The sequence below is a fragment of the Hyla sarda genome, chromosome 9 (assembly GCF_029499605.1).
Source record: "Hyla sarda isolate aHylSar1 chromosome 9, aHylSar1.hap1, whole genome shotgun sequence".
NCBI lineage: Eukaryota > Metazoa > Chordata > Amphibia > Anura > Hylidae > Hyla > Hyla sarda.
In genome coordinates, this window is record NC_079197.1 from 27,276,837 (window position 1) to 27,297,945 (window position 21,109).

At 41.1% G+C, this 21,109-nt stretch overlaps 1 protein-coding gene across 2 annotated transcripts in view; it reads right to left on the reverse strand.

Moving 5' to 3' along the window:
• The window catches only part of AVPR2 (arginine vasopressin receptor 2), a 126,872-nt gene extending 106,898 nt beyond the window's left edge, over positions 1-19,974 (reverse strand). For both annotated transcript variants that reach the window (XM_056537891.1, XM_056537893.1), the window contains exon 1: positions 19,773-19,974. The gene's annotated coding sequence lies outside the window, so the exon portion shown is untranslated. The remainder of the gene's footprint in view (positions 1-19,772) is intronic.
• Positions 19,975-21,109: the final 1,135 nt, after the last annotated feature.

Genomic DNA, 21,109 nt, shown 5'->3' on the forward strand with positions numbered 1-21,109 from the left:
AGCATGCCCGGACAGCCAAAGGCTGTCCGGGCATGCTGGAAGTTGTAGTTTTGCAGCAGCTGGAGGCACCCTGGTTGGGAAATACTGTTCTATAGGCAACATACATTCAGCAGCACAAATTTCTTAATTGATCTGAGACTTTAGTGCAAAATATCACTGCAGATACAATGCATCAGCTTCATAGTATAGACTGGAGACATTGCAGCAAACCCTCAGCTGCAAGAAGTATTTGGTAATGTCACACTGCACACCAAAATACAATGCAGAAATTCTGAGAGTCGCATTGGATTTCTGCAGCATAACACTACGAGTCATATTTTTTACATACAGATTAGCCCCATTTTAATGGCTTTAGGTACTTCCGAGCAATAGACTTGGAATTACTGTCGAGAAAAATACACCCCACAATTCAGTGTGAACCTCGGCACGCAGTCTCATTGAAAACAATGCCTACGTATTTACAACCAGCCTAAGGTCTGGTTGTATACAAGAATATTTCCATTCATCAAAAGTAAGAACAGACTTAGAAAATGATGATGAATTAGAACAGAATGCTCATTAAAAAAAAGTTGCATTCTTTTTGGAATAAAAGAGAAAAATCCCCAAATGGGTTGTCCGGTGGGAAAAAAAACAACAACCTGTCTATGGTTTCAAAAGGTATAATAAAGCAACTTAATAATATAATGTTATTAGCCATACTGCATAGATCTCTCCATATTAGCTATGCTCTTTCCCTTGTAGATTAGACTTCATGTAACACTCTCTAAATGCCGTCTGCTTTGTCCCTGCTGCCCCCTTCCCTCCTATCTGTTCCAGACGAGACCAGTAATGTAAAAAGGAGAGCTCGTGTTACTGCTCATTAGATTCATGAATCATTAGATAAGGCAGCAGGAAACCTTTCTTGATCACAGTAGTCTTCGTCAGAACAGGTGTCTTAGATTACAACAGAATGCTCATTAAAAAAAGTTGCATTCTTTTCTGAATAAAAGAGAAAAATCCCCAAATGAGTTGTCCAGTGGGAAAAAAAACAACAACCTGTCTATGGTTTCAAAAGGTATAATAAAGCAACTTAATAATATAATGTTATTAGCCATACTGCACAGATCTCTCCATATTAGCTATGCTCTTTCCCTTGTAGATTAGACTTCATGTAACACTCTCTAAATGCAGTCTGCTTTGTCCCTGCTGCCCCCTTCCCTCCTATCTGTTCAGGACAAGACAAGTAATGTAAAAAGGGGAGCTCATATTACTGCTCATTAGATTTATGAATCATTAGATAAGGCAGCAGGAAGCCTTTCTTGATCACAGTAGTCTTCATCAGAACAGGTGTCTTATATTGTCCAGTGGGAAAAAAACAACCACCTGTCTATGGTTTCAAAAGGTATAATAAAGCAACTTAATAATATAATGTTATTAGCCATACTGCACAGATCTCTCCATATTAGCTATGCTCTTTCCCTTGTAGATGTGACTTCATGTCACACTCTCTAAATGCAGTCTGCTTTGTCCCTGCTCCCCCCCTTCCCTCCTATCTGCTCGGGACGAGACCAGTAATGTAAAAAGAGGAGCTCGTATTACTGCTCATTAGATTCATCAATCATTAGATAAGGCAGCAGGAAACCTTTCTTGATCACAGTAGTTTTCCTCAGAACAGGTGTCTTCTATAATGAATCATAAATCTAATGAGCAGTATTATGAGTTCCCCCTTTTCACATCACTGGTCTCCTCCATAAAAAAAACAGGAGGGGTAGCAGGCACAGGAGCTCTGCATTCAGAGAGTGTGATGTAATGTCACAGATACAAGCCAGAAAGCTCAGCTAATAAAAGATCTGTGCACTATGGCTAATAACATTATTTTAGTAAGTTGCTTTATTATACTTTTGGACATCACAGAGTGGTGATTTATTTTGCTGGACAACCCCTTTAAGACTATTGTCACAGCATTTGCAGCAATTACAACAGCATCTCTGCAATCCAGAATAACATACATGTTCCCTCAGCCTAAATGATCATGACTCTGCTATATCAGCCTCGTCTTACTCCCTAGATCAGGGAGATTAGGCTTGTAGTGTATCAGATCAACAATCTAATGTGACGGAAACCATACAAATTATTGTCAGAAGGCCCCTGCTTGCTTCAGAGAGGAGAGTAGTAGCTATAGAGGGGGCAGGTGTAGAAGTCGCACCTGAGCTCTGGCCCTGTTGTCCCATTAGTAGACACCAGAAAATGATAATGGCCCACAGTAGGTGGGGGCCACGTGGTAGATTCCCAGGAGCTTACACTTCATTGATAGGAACATACTGTATTAAGGAACTGATATTATTCTGATTGTTCTACAAATATCTTTAAATAGGTTTTAAAGGAATGTTTTCTTGAGTTTGCATAAATGACAAAACACCAAGAGGTCAGCCAGAAATGACAGCGGAGACTGGACATTGGGAAATACTTTCTTTTGATTATTCTGGCTATTTTAGACTATACGTATTTCTGTGCTTGTAAACTGCATTCCATGTTCCTACTGCATAAGTGCCTGTAATTTCAAAAGATTTTTAGAAACCTGTCTGGTTTTGTTATATTAACCCTTCAAAAAGGGAGCAATTTAATTTTAGTGCTCTCACTGCTGTTATTGAGCCCCTGAGAGCTTTCTTCATGGTGCACGGCTATTTCATATATTCTCCATTTCAGGGGGTAGGACCAGAGCTGGCCTGTTTCCCAGCAGGATTCACACAGGGACTTCCTTTCCCTTACTTCTCTGACCAAAGTCAAGATAGTAGCTACACTTTTCTACTATGCCATGATATATTGCTGGAGAAAGTCCCCCAGACTGAACAGGGACTGTGCTGGGGGAAGATTTACATACTACACTACTATATATATGGCACGTGGAGGTGAAGGGGGTTAATGATACACTGGGTTTGCAATGTGCTTCATAAGCAGAAAGGAAAGAAACAGCAGCAGCACAGCAAGGAAGGAGTTGCACCAGCACTGAACTGCTGACAGAAGGGAGGGAGAAGGGGGAGATTACATTCAGGAGGCAGAACAGTGCACATATAGGGTGAGATTTATCAAAACCTGTGTAGAGGAAGAGTGGTACAGTTGCCCAACCAATCAGATTGCTTCTTTTAATTTTCAGAGGCCTTATTAATAATAAAATATGGAATCTGGTTACTATGGGAAATTGTACCACTTGTCCTCTACACAGGTTTTGATAAATCTCCCCCTTAGTATTTGCACAAGGGATAGTGGCCCAGAACTTTATGTGTAGTTAGAAATGAAAGGGAAGCCTAGAGGTAACTTTCAGGCACAGATATGACACTCTGGAAGAGGCAAACAGGCTCACAGATTGAAATATAAAAATATGGAGAGGCTCTATCTCTACTGAACACCATATTTGCTGGGCTAGCCAATCTAGGGTATTACACCGGTTAGCAAATTATTTAGGTCCTTGCATTCTCATAAATCATCTAATAGAGGCTGTCATAAATGGCATTTCTGTTCTCCTGACCAACAGCAGTGCATGGTTTACTATACAGAAATAGCTCCACTAAGAAAAGTCATAGCCAGGCTTTCCTTTACCTAGGTAAAAGCTTCAGTCTCAAAATACACTGGCCAAGGCGAAGCGACTTGTTGGTGCATCCCCAGGCACTTAGTACATGCACATACCTGCCCCCACTAAGCTGTGGTGGCTTAAAGGGGTACTCCGCTGCCCCAGCATTCGCAACATTTTGTTCTGAATGCTTGGAGCGGGCGGCGGAGGTCGTCACGGCCATGCCCTTGTGATGTCACGCCACGCCCCCTCAGTGCAAGACTATGGGAGGGGGCGTGACCAAAAATACGCTACTGTGGAATTTTTTTACATATACGCCATTGACCGTGCGGTTTAATTAATGATATATTTTTATAGTTCGGACATTTACGCACGCGGCGATATCACATATGATTATTTTTATTTTCACAGTTTTTTTTTTTAATGGGAAAAGGGGGGTGATTCAAACTTTTATTAGGGAAGGGGTTAAATCACATTTATTAACACTTTATTTTCATAGGGGACTATAACATTGCACACACTGATTTCCTACACTGATCACTGTTATGCAGGTAGGGGTCCTCCTCGCGTCCTGCAAGCTGTTCGGGATGACGCAATTTCACCATGCCGGTCCCGGACAGCACCACTGAGCTAACTGGCAATGTTTATTTTCGTTTTAGATACAGCGATCAAGTTTGATTGCCGCATCTAAAGGGTTAATGCCGGACATCAGCCTGATCGGCGATGTCCGGCATTAGCCGTGGGTCCTGGTTGCCTCTAGCAACCAGAACCCACCTGCTGAGCGCGCGTCATACCTCAGGAGCCGCAGATGGACGTTAATGAATGTCCATTTGCGGTAAAGGGTTAAAGGGGTATTCCAGTAAAAAACTTTTTTTTTTCATATCAACTGGCTCCAGAAAGTTAAACAGATGTGTAAATTAATTCTATTAAAAAAAATCTTAATCCTTCCAGTACTTATCAGCTGCTGAAGTTGAGTTGTTGGTTTCTGTATGACAACAGTGCTCTCTGCTGACACCTCTGTCTGTCTCAGGAACTGTCCAAAGTAGGAGCAAATACCCATAGCAAACCTCTCATGCTCTGGACAGTTCCTGAGACAGACAGAAGTGTCAGCAGAGAGCACTGTTGTCGGAAAGTAAAGAACAACTCAACTTCAGCAGCTGATAAGTACTGGAAGGATTGAGATTTTTCAATAGAAGTAATTTACAAATCTGTTTAACTTTCTGGAGCCAGTTGATACTAAAAAAAAAAGTTTTTACTGGAATACTCCTTTAAAGGAAAACTGTCATATGTTTTGTCCCGCACTATCCACGTATACCTGTGGATAGTGCGGGTGACGCTGAACATTTTGAGTCCTACCTTGCTCGGATCCGCTGCGCCTTTCACCCGTTATAGCAATTTTTCTGGATATCCAAATTAGCTGCTAACTGGCATGGGCGGGGTTACTGCCTTCAACTGGCACTGTGACGTAACCGCCGCCCGGCCCACAGCACCGCTGGCTAATGAATATTCATATGTTGTCTTACACTCTCTGTCTCATCTCGGCCGAGTCCTGGACGATACTGCGCATGCACCCTTACTCCAGCGCTGCTCCGCGCATGCGCAGTATCGTCCAGGACTCGGCCGAGATAAGAATGAGAGTGTGAGATAACGTATGAATATTCAGTAGCCAGCGGTGCTGCGGGCTGGGCGGCGGTTACGTCACAGTGCCAGTTGAAGGCAGTAACCCCGCCCGTGCCAGTTAGCAGCTAATTTGAATATCCTGGAAAAAAACAGCTATAACGGGCGAACGGCGCAGCCGATCCGGGCAAGGTAGGACTCAAAATGTTCAGCGTCACCTGCACTATCTATAGGTACTTGTGGATAGTGCGGGACAAAACATATGACAGTTTTCCTTTAAAGTAAAAAAGATATAGGGGGAGATTTATCAAAACCTGAGCAGAGGAAAACTTGCGCAGTTGCCCATAGCAACCAATCAGCTTGCTGCTTTCATTTTTATGAAGGCCTGTGAAAAATGAAAGAAGCGATCTGATTGGTTGCTATGGGCAACTGGGCAAGTTTTCCTCTGCTCAGGTTTTGATAAATCTCTCCCATAGTGACCATGCTTAGTGAGGAATGACCCTGCCCACATGGATATCTCTCTGTTATACATTGACCAGACCCTCCTATTGTCATGGTGGGGGGCTTTAGTGGTCAGACCCACATTAATCTTATCTAGGAGATAAGCTAAGTCACTGGTGGAAAAAAAAACACCTCAGAAGAGTCTCCAAAGAAGACCTTGAAGAATCCCATATACTTAGCTTATTGACATGACTGCCATACAGTCTGCCAACATTAAAGGGTTCCTTTGGTTTCTGTATACAGGTCTCATATGACTGAGCACTAATCTGAGCAGTAAGATGGGGGAGGGAGGGGTTCGTACCCTCATCGACATAGAAGCCTATATGGATGTCTATACAGTAGGTGCTGCATCTCATCTACTGTATATGGGCTGCTATCGGGGTGACAATCAGTTTGTTCCTCCAGTCCAGTGTCTTAATACCATGGCCAAGGCCAAGACTGATCAAAACAAAACCCTCCCCAAAAAACACCTCTTTGAGAAGACCACCTTATCCGGACCAGATTTCCTGTGACAGACATAAATAGTATGCCTTAGACTATGCATACTTGCCTTCTTGCTTAAAGGGGTACTCCGCCCCTAGACATCTTATCTCCTATCCCAGCGGCGGGACCCCCATGATCTCAGCTAGAGCTGGGCGGTATACCGGTTCATACCGAATACCGAAATTTTTGGGCTGCACTATATGAATTTTTCCCATACCGCAATACTGGTTGGGCCCCTCCCCCTCGGGAATGAATTATCAGCCCAGCGCAGCCCTGTCCCCACATCGGGGATCTAATCATATGTGACCCGCCAGCGCTGTTCTGCTCCCCCCACCAAATCATGTTACCCGCCAGCGCTGTTCTGCTCCCCCCCACCAAACCATGTTACCCGCCAGTGCTGTTCTGCTCCCCCCACAAAATCATGTTACCCGCCAGCGCTGTTCTGCTCCCCCCCACCAAATCATGTTACCCACCAGCGCTGTTCTGCTCCCCCCCCACCAAATCATGTTACCCGCCAGCGCTGTTCTGCTCCCCCCCACCAAATCATGTTACCCACCAGCGCTGTTCTGCTCCCCCCCACCAAATCATGTTACCCACCAGCGCTGTTCTGCTCCCCCACCAAATCATGTTACCCGCCAGCGCTGTTCTGCTCCCCCCCACCAAATCATGTTACCCACCAGCGCTGTTCTGCTCCCCCCCACCAAATCATGTTACCCACCAGCGCTGTTCTGCTCCCCCCCACCAAATCATGTTACCCACCAGCGCTGTTCTGCTCCCCCCACCAAATCATGTTACCCGCCAGCGCTGTTCTGCTCCCCCCCACCAAATCATGTTACCCTCCAGCGCTGTTCTGCTCCCCCCACCAAATCATGTTACCCGCCAGCGCTGTTCTGCTTCCCCCCACCAAATCATGTTACCCACCAGCGCTGTTCTGCTCCCCCCCACCAAATCATGTTACCCGCCAGCGCTGTTCTGCTCCCCCCCACCAAATCATGTTACCCGCCAGCGCTGTTCTGCTCCCCCCCACCAAATCATGTTACCCGCCAGCGCTGTTCTGCTCCCCCCCACCAAATCATGTTACCCACCAGCGCTGTTCTGCTCCCCCCCACCATATCATGTTACCCGCCAGCGCTGTTCTGCTCCCCCCCCCCCCAATTAATTATCAGCCCAGCAGGGTACTACTCACATATGTCACCCGCAAGCACTGCCCACGTCCTCTTTGTTGGGGGCCGCCGGCGTTGGAACTCTATACTGTACGCCAGTGGTCTCCAATAGAGATGAGTGAACTTACAGTTAATTCGATTTGTCACGAACTTCTCGGCTCGGCAGTTGATGACTTATCCTGCGTAAATTAGTTCAGCCTTCAGGTGCTCCGGTGGGCTGGAAAAGGTGGATACAGTCCTAGAAAAAAGTCTCCTAGGACTGTATCCACCTTTTCCAGCCCACCGGAGCACCTGAAAGCTGAACTAATTTATGCAGGAAAAGTCATCAACTGCCGAGCCGAGAAGTTCGTGACGAATCGAATTTACTGTAAGTTCGCTCATCTCTAGTCTCCAACCAGCGGACCTCCAGCTGTTGCAAAAGCTGGAGGTCCGCAGGTTGGAGACCACTGCTGTACGCTGTATCCCTATGCCCGGGCTGTAAAAGATAAAGAAAATAAACTTTAACTTACCTACGTCGGCCTTACACTGGGGGCGGGAACGTCGGACAGCTGTCAGCCTATCAGCGGCCGCAGTGATGTCCCGCCCCGGCCAGTGATAGGCTGAGCCCACTGTCATGTAAGGAGCTCTGGCCGGCTTCTTACATGACAGTGCGTTTAACCTATCACTGGCGATGCGGGGTGGAGGCTTGTGACGCCCCTTCCTTAGACTTGCATTGAGGGGGCGCGGCCGTGATGTCACAAACCTCTGGCGCTGCACCTGACGCTCTAAACTAACGCCGGATGCAGCAGGGAGATCTTGAGGGTCCCCAGCCGCAGAACCCCCCCTGATCAGACATCTTATACCCTATCCTTTGCATAGGGGATAAGATGCCTAGGGGCGGAGTACCACTTTAAGAAGACAACTCCCCCACCCCCACCACAACAGACCACACTTTAATGCAATTTTGGATGGTTGTGTCACGTATAACCTGCATTTCGATTACTGTCAAATATTTGCTTCAATCTACAACCTTCTCATCCAAACCTGACAGTTCATAAGCCATATGCAGGCCAGACAGCCCTCAGTGGGGATTCTGTCACAACTCCAGCTCTAAATGTATTACAAGAACAAATACAAAAATATTTTCGACAGATGAGCACATGAAAATACCCTTATTTGTACAGAGATAGCAAACTGTGTAAGGTAATGGAGCATGAATAAGACAAATGATACAGAACTGGTAATTATGATAACAATAATAATAATAATAATAACAATAATAAAAAATGATTACATCATTACAATTTCAGTAATCACTCATTATGAATATTAAAATGATAATCAGAATAACAACAACAATAATAATAATAATTAAAAACATAATTATAAATAATAAAAACAAGTTTCTATAATAATTAAAAAAATGATTATAAATAATAAAAACAACAAGTTTCTATAATAATTAAAAAAATAATTATAAATAATAAAAACAACAAGTTTCTATAATAATTAAAAAAAATAATTTTAAATAATAAAAACAACAAGTTTCTATAATAATTAAAAAAAATAATTATAAATAATAAAAACAACAAGTTTCGATAATAATTAAAAAAATAATTATAAATAATAAAAACAACAAGTTTCTATAATAATAAAAAAAAATAATTATAAATAATAAAAACAAAAAGTTTCTAGAACTGATGTATTATTTTGGTGTAATAGCACAGGAAATTTGCAGGTAGGAATTTATAGAAATGATCTGTATAAAACGTTGCAATAGGGTTAGATAAAGGTGCAAGAAAAAGCTGAAAAATGCTAAATTGTGATTGATAATTGTGATTGATTTGCATGATAATAACAAAACCTTATTAGGTTATTGGTTGTACCGAACCCAACTTTATTGGCACATGACAAAGTCAATATGCAGAGTAATAAATAGCAAATGTATACCACAAGAGTGCTAATAAAAAACGGGACACCCGACGCATTTCTTCCAAGCCCTATATGACATCTTCAGGGGATAAATCAAAAACACATATAGTACTTACAAAAGATAAAGGGGGAGATTGATCAAAACCTGTGCAGAGGAAAACTTGCCCAGTTGCCCATAGCAACCAATCAGATTGCTTCTTTCATTTTGCAGAGGCCTTGTTAAAAATGAAAGAAGTGATCTGATTGGTTGCTATGGGCAACTGGGCAAGTTTTCCTCTGCACAGGTTTTGATAAATCTACCCCAAAGCGTGCACAATTATTGTGCTGAAGTACATTTGTCCACTGTGGTACCAAAGTCCCAAAATGCTACAGTAATCCATGCATAATGTGTATCAGATGTTCAGAGTACACTAGCCTAATTGCAGCAATGATGGGTATGTATACAGAGAGTCCAAGGATACAGTTGTTATGCGATTCCAGGCATACGCTCTGTGAAGTCCAATGCAGGGTCACATCTACAGAGGCACCAACCTGCAGCAGGAGGGAGCCATGTATCTCGGCTACCGTGCACATTACAATCCCAACTTGACGAGTTTCAAGCGCATGCATTTGTCAAAGATCATTCCCAATGACTTTAAAGGGGTTATCCAGGAATAAAATTTTTTTTTTTTAGATATATATATCAATCAGATTTGTTAATTACTTCTATAAAAAAAAATTCTTAATCTTTTCAGTACTTATGAGCTGCTGAAGTTGAGTTGTTCTTTTCTGTCTAAGTGCACTCTGATGACACGTGTCTCAGGAACTGTCCAGAGTAGAAGAAAATCCCCATAGCAAACCTATTCTACTCTGTGCAGTTCCCAAGACAAGCAGAGATGTCAGCAGAGAGCACTGTTGCCAGACAGAAAAGAACAACTCAACTTCAGCAGCTAATAATTATTGAAAGGATTAAGATTTTTTTTAATAGAAGTAATTAACAAATCTGTTTAACTTTCTGGAGCCAGTTGATTATATATATATATATATATATATATATATATATATATATATATATATATTATTTATATATATTTTATATAAAGTTTTTACCTGGAATACCCCTTTAATTAAGTGCATGTCGCAAGTTCAACACTTGATATCACCGCGCAAAAAGCATGCATTACAATCTGATCTTGACACTTTTCAAGCATGTGTTCTCTTTGTCAAAGATGGGTTCCACTGACTTCGATTGAACGTGTGTCGCAAGTCCAAGATTTGATGTCACGGGCTTTCAGGTTATAGCAAAATGTTTGCATTACATTCCTAGCTTGACGCGTTTAGAACGCACGCGCTTGAAGCGCGCCAAGATGCTATATGGAATAAAGCTGCATTGACTCGATTGTGTTTGGCAAGTTTAAAGGAGATATCCAGTCCTGAAAAAACTTTTCCCCTATCCTAAGGATAGGGGATAAGTTTCAGATAGCGGGGGTCCGACTGCTGGGACCCCCGCAGTCTCTCGTACGGGGCCCCGGCTCTCCAGCCTGATAGCGTGTGTTGACCACAGCACGAAGCGGCGGCCAACATTCCCCCTCAATACATCGCTATGGCAGAGCCGGAGATTGCTGAAGGCAGCGCTCCGGCTCTGCCATAGAGTTGTATTGAGGGGGCGTATCAGCTGCCGCTTCCTGCGGTGGTCAACACGCCCCCTTCCCTTGGGCTGCCGGGGCCCCGTACAGGAGATTGCGGGGGGGTTTCTGCAGTCCCTTTATCTATCTACCGCAATACTATAGCAGATCATATATCCCTGTATATCTAGGCAGATTTACCATTCAGGTATCTGAGAAAATACTGTTGAAGCCTTTATATTGGTCTTAACACAGCTTTGCCATAAACATGTACAGAAGAATTTAAAGCAGTGGTCTCCAAACTGGGGACCTCCGGATATTGCAAAACTGTAACTCCCAGCATGCCCTGATGGCCAACTTGTAGTTTTGCAATAGCTGAAGGGGTACAAGTTTAGACGTGCTGGGGTTACATCAGTGGTCTCCAAACTGTGGACCTCCAGATATAACTCCCAGTATGCCTTCATATGCTACATTGGTAGGGTTGCCACCTGGACAGTATTTTACCGGCACAGCTGGTACTCTGGCCACCCTGCCAGTATTTTTATATAAAAAACACCGGCCATGTAATGGCTGGTATTTATCAAATCAGTCCACCAACTCTCGGAATGTTGCACCATATATTATACTAGTGTTTCCCAACCAGAGCACCTCCAGCTGTTGCAAAACTACAACTCCCAGGATGCCCGGACAGCCAACGGCTGTCCGGGCATACTGGGAGTTGTAGTTTTGCAACAGCTGGAGGCACCCCTGTTTGGAAAACACTGACCTTTACTGTATACTTCTATATAGTCCAACATACTGGGAGTTGTAGTTTTGCAACAGCTGGAGGCACCCCTGTTTGGAAAACACTGACCTTTACTATATACTTCTATATAGTCCAACATACTGGGAGTTGTAGTTTTGCAACAGCTGGAGGCACCCCTGTTTGGAAAACACTGACCTTTACTATATACTTCTATATAGTCCAACATATTGGGAGTTGTAGTTTTGCAACAGCTGGAGGCAGCCCTGTTTGGAAAACACTGACCTTTACTATATACTTCTATATAGTCCAACATACTGGGAGTTGTAGTTTTCACTTGGGGCAGCTGCTCAGCCAAAGGCTGTATCAGGGTCGCAAAAAATGTTGCGTCAAAACAAAAAATGGTCTGTCAAAAACTGTGCAATGAAACCGACGTAAAAAGCAAGCTCTCATACAGGCCTGTATAAGGAGAAATTAAAAAAGTTATAGGGGTCAGATTAGGACAAAATTCCCCCCTGTGATGTCACGCATATATAATTAACTAAGCTAATTAGCATGGCCAGTATTTCTTTGCAAGAAAAGGGCAACCCTATACATTGGTCACCATTGAAATGCATATGAAATTTCACCATGTATAAAAGGTCTTGGTATAATACAGATGTTAGGGCTCATTTACATCACATTTTGGGGATACGGCAGCCGGATCAGGCGGGAGAATTTGAAAACCGGCGGTTGCCATATCCCGGCCGGACCCGTGCTGCCCCATTCATTTGGATGAGGCTGGGTTCGCACCACGTTTCTGCAATACAGTTCCCGTATCAGGTTTTTGATAAAAAACTGATTCCTCAAAACCGGACTAAACTGTATCAAAACGTGTGTACAAATTTTAATCTGTATACGGTTTGAAAAAATTATGTCCGGTTGCATCCGTTTTTAAAGAAAAAAAACTGTATACGTTTTAACTTTTCACTCCATTATAAATAAAGTTTCACTTGTTTGAAATTCCAAGAAAAAAACTGTGCAAAGTCAAAAACAGTATGGTGCAAACCGGATGGAACCGTATGCACATACGGTTCTGTACGGTTCCCATTGACTCCCATGTTAAAGAAAACATATACGTTTCAATACGGTTTTTCACCCAGACCAAAAAGTAGACTATGGTTTTGGGTACGGGAAAAAAACTGACAAAACTGTACAGGATGCAAAATGGACACAACCTGATGCATCTTTTGGCATACGGTTTTCAATGGAGAGTCAATGCATACGGTTTTCAATACGATTCCGTACGTCAGCTAGTGACTCCGGTTGGCTCATTTTTTGACCGTATCCAAACTGTGGTCTGCTGCGGTTTTAGTCCCCCAACAAAACTGGATACAATCCAAAAATGAGCCGACCAGAGTAACTAGCTCCGTCCGGCTCATTCAAATGAATTGGGTGCGGCACATGCCGTTTTTTTTTTATTCTCCCACCGAATCTGGCTGCCGTATCCCCAAAACATGATTTGAATGCAGCCTAATACTTATACTACACCATTAGTATGGTAGCGGGCATGTGTGATGCTACTCCATTCCATTGGAAGACTCACAACCCTTAGATCATGAGGTCCTAGTATCTGGACCCCAGCAATCATACACCTATCCCCTATATTGTGAATAAAGGATAAATCTTAATAGTTGGACAATCTCTTTAATGGCCCTGCTAGGACAAATAATACACAACCTATAACCAGAGAAGTACATCACTCCTGAAGTCTTCCAATATCAGGCAAGCCCAAAATTCATGCTTAGCAGGTGTCCCAGAGCACCTTACACAATTTCCCAAGTCCCATATTCCAGTTTTATGTAATAAATTATGTTATTATTCATAATGAAGTTATTGGTATCTTTGAATTCCGCATCATTGTTATGGAAAAACAAACAACATTAGAAAAGAAAAAAAGTGACATTTGGCAGGTGCCAGTGTTGTATACAGATCTATGTCGGAACGTTTCCCTCTGCTCCATGTCCACTTCTCAGCCTGGATTGGGCTTATACCAATTGTGGATGACTGCAGTGTAATATTAAAGGACATGTCCGGTGCTCACTTTTCTTATTGCATCCGTTCCGGGCTGCAAAAAAAAAAGAAAAGAAGCTTTCTCTTACCTGCCTACGCTCCCCCGGTGCTCCGGTACAGGCGTTCGGTCCCCGGGCTGTATTCTTCTTACTTCCTGTTAGCCCGGCACGTCACACGGAGCTTCAGCCTATCACCGGCCGAGGCGGGACATCGCTGCGGCCGGTGATAGGTTGAAGCTCCGTGTGATGTGCCGGGCTAACAGAAAGTAAGAAGAATACAGCCCGGGGACCGAACACCTGTACTGAAGCACCGGGGGAGCCTAGGCAGGTGAGAGAAAATTTGTTTTCTTTTATTTTTCAGCCCGGAACGGATAAAATAAGAAAAGTGATCACCGGACATGTTCTTTAAACATCTAAAACATAGTTAAAAGCATAAAAGATCCAACCCATCTCTCTTCAGATATTCTCCTATGACCCACATCCTCTTGTTGTGTAAGATGTTCTAATAAACCGCTGACACATCCAGGGGAATTCTCAGCGCTTCCTCTCCCCATGTAAAATCTTAAAATGTCCAGAGGTGTGAGAGACGGGAAACCACATACTTCTGTAGCAGTCTGTCCACATAGTCTAAGACATAGCTGATCCCTTTAATTCTCAGCCTACCCGGGGTTTTTCCATACTCTTCTGATATTTTGGGTAGAAGAAAGTAGAAAGATGGCGCTCTCCAATTTTTCCAATATTAAATAATCACTCTTCTCCTTCTTTATAATGTCATTTTCATAAGCTCCAGTAACCAACGCCTGTAACTCAAATATTTTTGTAGCGTTGTTGTCCAACTTTCTGAAATATTTTATATATCCACAAATATAAGCTTCTTTTAAATATTACTCTTTACTCATAATAACTATCCTCCCCTGGCTATCTTTATTCCTGTTTAAACTTTCTAGAGCTATTTTCTTTTTCTTTTGTTGTTATTGTGACCTTTCTAGATTTAAAGGGGTGCTCCGCCTCTAGACATCTTATCCCCTATCCAAAGTGGCTGTTACGTCACGATCCTCCGGCGCTGCACCTGATGCTCTAAACAATTGCCAGATGCAGCAGGGAGATCACTTTGGATAGGGGATAAGATGTCTAAGGGCGGAGTACCCCTTTAGGGTAGGGTCACGCGTGCCATATTTTGCTGCATGTTTTCCAACCCCTTGAAGTCAATGGGTAGGAAAACACGCAGCAGCAAAACACGGCAAGTGTGACCCTACCATAAGTCTGAATTGAAATTCTGCATCAGTTTTTTCAGACTTTTTAACATCTGGATGGTCCTCTCTTAAAGGAGTTCTCCAGTACAGGAAAACTTACCCCCTGTCCTAAGGATAGGAGATAAGTTTCAGATTGTGGGGGTCTTTGCGATCTCCCGTACGGGGCCCTGGCAGTCTGTGGGAGGGGGGCGTGTCGACCACCGCACGAATCAGCCACTGACTCACCCCCTCAATACAACTCTATGGAAAGCCGGAGCGCTTTGTGCGGTGGTCGACACACGCTATCTAGCTGGAGAGCCGGGCCACCGTATGGTAGATTGTGTGTGTGTGTGTGGGGGGGGGGGATAGGGGGGTGTCCCAGCAGTTGGACCTCCCGCCATCTGAAACTTATCCCCTATCCTTAGGATAGGGCATAAGTTTTCCTTTACTGGAGAACTCCTTTAACTCTCCACTTCTTGCATGGGCTTTTGTTGGCTTTCTCCATTTGTTTCCCCCTCTCTGACATGAAGACCCAAAGCGAGACCAGAACATCTCTCCCGAAGTCTCCCAACATCGGGCAAACACCTAACACAATTTGCCAAATCCCATATTTCAGTTCTACAATACACCCCATGTATTACTTTTTTTTAAATTATAATTATTTACCGTATGTTGTTTTTGGCATCTTTGAATTCTGCACCATTGATATAGGACTTTATCACTTTATTATGTTTACTTCCCATTTGGAGATGAATAAATATTGTACAAATGATTGGGCATTCATGCAGAAATAGTTTTCTCGTACGTGCTTCGTAATATTTGCACTTGATCTCTTTTAATTTATATATTGTTGTTGTTTTTTAGCACTCGCACTTTACTTTGCAATTGGGCTGTTGTAGTTGCTACCAGATCTTGGAACGTTAACTACTGTCATTTTTGTTTGTATTATTTGAATTGACATAGATGAATGTTTAAGGTGCATCTTGTGGCGCTAATAAATAGTGTAGGGTAAATCCTGTGTATTAAAGGGGTACTCCGCCCCTAGACATCTTATCCCCTATCCAAAGGATAGGGGATAAGATGTCTGATCCTGGGGGTCCGCTGCTGGGACCCCCTCGATTTCTGTGCAGCACCGGCCTTCGTTTAGAACACTGGGTGTGGGCCGTGGGGGGGGGGGGGGGTTTGTGACGTCCCGACCCCTTGGTGCCCGCTCCAGGCTTTTGGAACAAAATGTTCCGAACTCTGGGGCAGTGGAGTACCCCTTTAAGTGAGGGAGACTATGTGAAAGAGTTTGTTAACATGTTCCAGCCCTCCGTATCTCACTACAGATGGGTCCTCTTTCAGATGATGTTTTTAAGTTCTCCAAGGCCCCCAGGGAAGTCATTTTGTATTAGATACAAGCATAACATTAAAAAAGACCTCTAGTGGAGTCTCCCCTGGACTCTACATCACATACTACATTAGTCTCAAGTGTCGGGAAGCATTCCTTCGTTTTCACTCTGACAGCGTGCCTCGGTTGTAAATACTGACAGAAGGAGAAGTCATCTCCCAACTGGGAGAAAGCTTTAAATTATATTTTTCATTATATAAATGACTCATTCTAGTGGTCCCTTTTAGTTTCTAAATCTCAAACCCCTCAATCTTACAGGTCTCAGGAGATTTATAGGCATATTATTTAGGTAAAGATGGTTGACTGTCATGGTGCCCACGTCTTCTCTGATCAGAGTCGTTCTCTTTCCCTTTTTTCTCCATCTGGCCATGAAGACTCCTAACTGCGATTCATCTCTGCAGTGGATGGTACTCCCATTAGAGGATTATACGGTAAAAATGTTCTTACTAATAATGCCCCAACTGTGCCCCCCCCCCCCCCCCCCGAATCACTAAAAATATCCCAACTGTGCTCCCAACTGACTAATAATGTCTCAGAGACTAAGAATACCCCAATAATGTCCCCAATACCCCAACTGTGCCCCCAACTCACCAATAATGTTCCCACTCACTAAGAATACCCCAACTGTGCCCCCAACTCACTAATAATGTCCCTGCTTACTAATAATGCCCAAACTGTGATTTAGAAATGATGCTCCTGTGCACCATACAATAATAATGCCCTCCTGATAAAAACAGAGACAGACCACATAGTAATAATGCCCCTGTGCCCCATATAGTAACCATGCTCCATGTGCCCCCATATACTAATAATGCCCCTGTGCCCCCATAGAGTAATCATGCTGCCCGTGCCCACATACAGTAATATGCCATCTGGGCATCACTGTTTCTCGTAAGAGAGATAATAAGCAGCTAAATAATACAGACATTTCAATAATCGAATTTTGGGTGACCCATTCTTCCAAATCTGCTGTAAATTTGTAGAATAGAACAATTGAGACATACGTATCATATTGATAAAAACAGGGACAGACAATGCTGCTATCTTAGTTTTAAAGGGGCTTTTTTTTTTTTTTATATATATATATATATATATATATATCAACTGGTTCCAGAAAGTTAAACAGATTTGTAAATTACTTCTATTAAAAAATCTTAATCCTTTCAATACTTATGAGCTTCTGAAGTTAAGGTTGTTCTTTTCTGTCTAAGTAATCTCTGATGACACGTGTCTCAGGAAACACCCAGTTTAGAAGCAAATCCCCATAGCAAACCTCTTCTAAACTGGGCGGTTCCCGGGACACGTGTCATCAGAGAGCACTTAGACAGAAAAGAACAACCTAAACTTCAGAAGCTCATAAGTACTGAAAGGATTAAGATTTTTTAATAGAAGTAATTTACAAATCTGTTTAACTTTCTGGAGCCAGTTGATATATATATATATATATATATAAAAAAGTTTTTTCCTGGAATACCCCTTTAAGCCTTTAGCTTAGTACCGTCTTGGATTCGCATAGGAACTATAATTTCTTAGGAACATAAGAAAGATACTATAACACCCCTATCCCTTCTTTGGTGTTTGCCGGTAGCAGACTTAGAGGAATAAAGTCTGATGTTCCCCATTATATGGTATGGACAGAGTCATTTTGAGAGTCCTCTGTAGTGGTTACACCTGACGCTATTGAGTCCTTGTGTCTCCCCCATCATTGGTGTGAAACACTATTTCCTCCTTCTCACTGTCATATTTGAACCCTACAACATCTGGGAATGTTCCTATTAGTGCTCCAGAGAGTTCAAGGACGAGGGCATATAGTAGTGGGGAGAGGGGAAGCTCTGTCTTGTTCTTTTTTAGCAAGAAAATATCAGAGTAAGCCACTCGCTCGCTGATATTTTTGCCGTACAAGAATAACGTAATCTATGGTGAAAACTTTGAACGCAAGTGTGAACCGAGTCTTAATGAAAGCCATAAACAGCGATGCCTAATAATAGCAATAATAATAAAAAGACTAATAAAAAGAATAATGTTGCAGACAGTTCTATTCCTGAGCATTGAGATGGAAACTTTGAATGCAAGTGTGAACCGAGTCTTGTAGAACAACATGAAAAGTGATGCTTTATGTATAGAAATAATGATAATACTAATAATAATAATGATAAAATAATAATAAAAAGAATAATGTTACAAACAGTTCTATTTTTGCAAATTCTGATGCAAATTTTGAGCAAAAGTGTGAACAGGGTCTTGTGGAACACCATGAAAAGTGATGCTCTATGTATAGAAATAATAATAATAATAAAATAATAATAATAAAAATAATAATGTTGCAGACAGTTCTATTCTTGCTATCTAATTTGAATGAAAATATTTGGACGCAAGTGCGAACAAAGTCTTGTAGAATACCATGAAAAGTGAAGCTTTATGTATAGAAATAATAATAATAATAATAATAATAATAAAAAGACTAATAATAAGAATAAAAACACTAATGTTGCAGACAGTTCTATTCTTGCTCATTCTGATGGAAACTTTGACCACAAGCATGAACCGAGTCTTGTAGAGAACACCATGAAAAGTGATGCTCTATGCATAGAAATGATAATAACAATAATAAAATAATAATAATAAAAAGACTAATAATAAGAATAAAAAGAATAATGTTGCAGACAGTTCTATTCTCGCTAATTCTGATGGAAACTTTGTATGCAAGCGTGAAACGAGTCTTGTAGAATATAATGAAAAGTGATGGTTTATATATAGAAAGAATAATAATAATGATACAGATAATAATAATGATAATTATATAACTAATAATAATAATAATAATGATAATAAAAATACTGATTAAAATAATAATATTTAATTAAATAATAATATAAAATATTGTTGATAATAGAAACGATAATGATAATATATAATAATAATAATAATGATAATAACTATATTAATAATAAAAATACAAATTAATATAATATCATGTAATATAAGAATAATCGAAAATAATGATGGTAAAAGAAACCATAATTATAATAATAATGATTATATGTACAATTAATATTATTATTATTAATAATAATAATATAATAATATGACACAAAATCTTTTAACTTAAAACAAAAAAAAAATCATATAATATCATTTAATATAAGAATAATAGAAAATAATGATGGTAAAAGAAACCATAATGATAATAATGATTATATATACATTTATTATTATTATTATTATTATTATTATTAATAATAATAATAATATATAATAATAATAATAGAATAATATGACACAAAATCTTTAAACTTTTTTTCAAAAAAGCGTACAAGTTAAAGCAGTGTTTTCCAAAAAGTGTGCCTCCAGCTGTTGCACAACTACGACTCCAGGCATGACCGGACAGCCTTCGGCTGTCCGACCATGCTGGGAGTCGTAGTTTTGCAACAGCTGGAGACACATTGGTTAGAAAACACTGAACTAATGCTTCATTTGGTGCATAGGATCCCCTTTGCTGTATCTCAGGAGACCATAAGGTGCCCCCCTTACCTTGTGATGGGTACTGGTATGGCAACTTCTTCTGCCCTGGCATCTGTCGGTTGCTGTAATAGTCCAAAGAAGAGGACAACACCTGTCCTGGAGATCCTGAAATCCTAAAGAGGAACTCTGATGCTTGCTATATCCACAGCAGGGAGACTGATAAGGAGGAGGCAGGAGTGTGGAGCACAGAGCTGCATGCAGCAGACTGGAGGACTTGTGTGCATGACAGGAGCTCTACATACTACAAGTGCACAGGGAGCAGAGGAGGAGGAGGAGGAGGATCACACAGGGGCTGGCACATGCATCACTAAATCTTACCATTGCTTTCCCCAAAGCTGTAGCATGTTGTTTTTTTGGGTTTTTTTTTTGGCAACAAAAAATGGTAACATTGTTGTTTCAAACAAATATACTATTGGCCCTTCCAGTCTAGATTAACCCTTTGTTTAAAAGCTGGACAATGCCCAGGGGACTATGGAGCGCTGAAACTTGTGACTTGTGACCAGTGATCATTGTTTACCAGATCATTCAATGGATTCCGCTTATTCGGAACCTATAATTTGGTCACCGTGAGATTCACTTATTGTATTATCCGCTTGTTACCGATCAGATTCGGAGAATTATTATTTTATCTACGGTCACATGACTGATAATGAACATAAATCCTGGAAGTAGTGTAAGAACTGTCCTTATATGTTCATTATAAAGGTGTATATATCTATGCATCTATGTGTCTTAGTCCTTTCTTTTCATTTTCTATCTTTCTTTCTACTTTTCTTTATTTTTCGTTCTATTTATCTATTATAGCTCTGCTCTGTATCTGTCTGCCCTTCCATCTATTTATCTCATATCTATCTATCTAGCTCATATCTATCTATCTCATATCTATCTATCTCATATCTATCTATTTATCTATCTATCTCATATCTATCTATCTATCTATATCTATCTATCTATCTAGCTCATATCTATCTATCTCATATCTATCTATCTATCTATCTATCTCTCTCATATCTATCTATCTATTTCATATCTATCTATCTATCTCATATCTATCTATCTATCTAGCTCATATCTATCTATCTATTTCATATCTATCTATCTATCTATCTATCTATCTATCTCATATCTATCTATCTATCTATCTCATATCTATCTATCTATTTCATATCTATCTATCTATCTATCTCATATCTATCTATCTATCTATCTATCTCATATCTATCTATCTATTTCATATCTATCTATCTATCTATCTATCTCATATCTATCTATCTATCTCATATCTACCTATATATCATATCTATCTATCTCATATCTATATATCTATCTGTCTGTCTATCTTTCTA